This window comes from Octopus bimaculoides, chromosome 18, assembly GCF_001194135.2.
Source record: "Octopus bimaculoides isolate UCB-OBI-ISO-001 chromosome 18, ASM119413v2, whole genome shotgun sequence".
Classification (NCBI taxonomy): Eukaryota; Metazoa; Mollusca; class Cephalopoda; order Octopoda; family Octopodidae; genus Octopus; species Octopus bimaculoides.
The window spans coordinates 4287676-4288713 of NC_068998.1; positions in this window are offsets into that span (position 1 = coordinate 4287676).

Below are 1038 nucleotides of genomic sequence, written 5' to 3' on the forward strand. Positions count from 1 at the left end.
AATTGAAATTTTCAATTGGCCGGATAACTGAAGAGATGTTGGCGTGGGCTCCCACCCTGGCATCCGAAACTCGGAGTTTTATCATGGCTACTGAATAAGTATCACATATTTTTACACACACAGACCCACACACACACATATATATATATATATATGTCTCAGTGGTTAGGTTATTGGATTCATGATCGTAAGATTGTGGTTTCGATTCCTGGGCCGGGTGACGTGTTGTGTTCTAAAGCAAAACACTTCATTTCGCGTTGCTCCAGTCCACTCAGCTGGCAAAAGTGAGCAACCCTGCGACGGACCGACGTCCCGTCCAGATGGAGAATATATACGCTATTGAAACCGGCAAACCGGCCCTCATGAACCTGGAATGGCCGGAGAAGGAAGCATTTATAATTTTTATATGTAAGTACAAACTTCTGTCCATAAATTATCTATACATAATGCGTTGGTTGAAATATGCATATATATCCGGCAGTGCAATATATATCAGAAAATAAGTTGGGATGGCCACTGCTAAAAAGCTTTTAATGATAAGCCTTCTTAATCTGAGTTGTTCTGGGTGGGGATAACAATGACAAGAACGAAAATGGAAAAGAATATATACAAATACGAATAATAGATGAATCGCTTAAAATGGTTTTGGGCGGTGTCTTTAATACGTCATCGCTGCGAAGAATTCTCAGAATCTTTAATAAAGAAGAATGGTAGCTGACGACGGTCGGGTGCGATGGGTATGAGGGAAGAGGTTGTAAACGATAAATGAGATTAAAATCGAAAAGAACATTACGAGAAGAGCAGGATATTTGGAGGAAAGGAAGAAAGCAAAGGTTAATAGAAAGTAGATATAGGGGGTGGTGGTGGTGGTGTCGGAGAAATGGGAGAAGGAGGATCGGTGTTTTTTACTCAGATAAAAGGAACATAAATAATAATAATAATGATAATAATAATAATAATAATAATAATAATAATAATAATAATAATAATAATAATAATGATGATGATGATGATGATGATGATGATGATGATGATAAT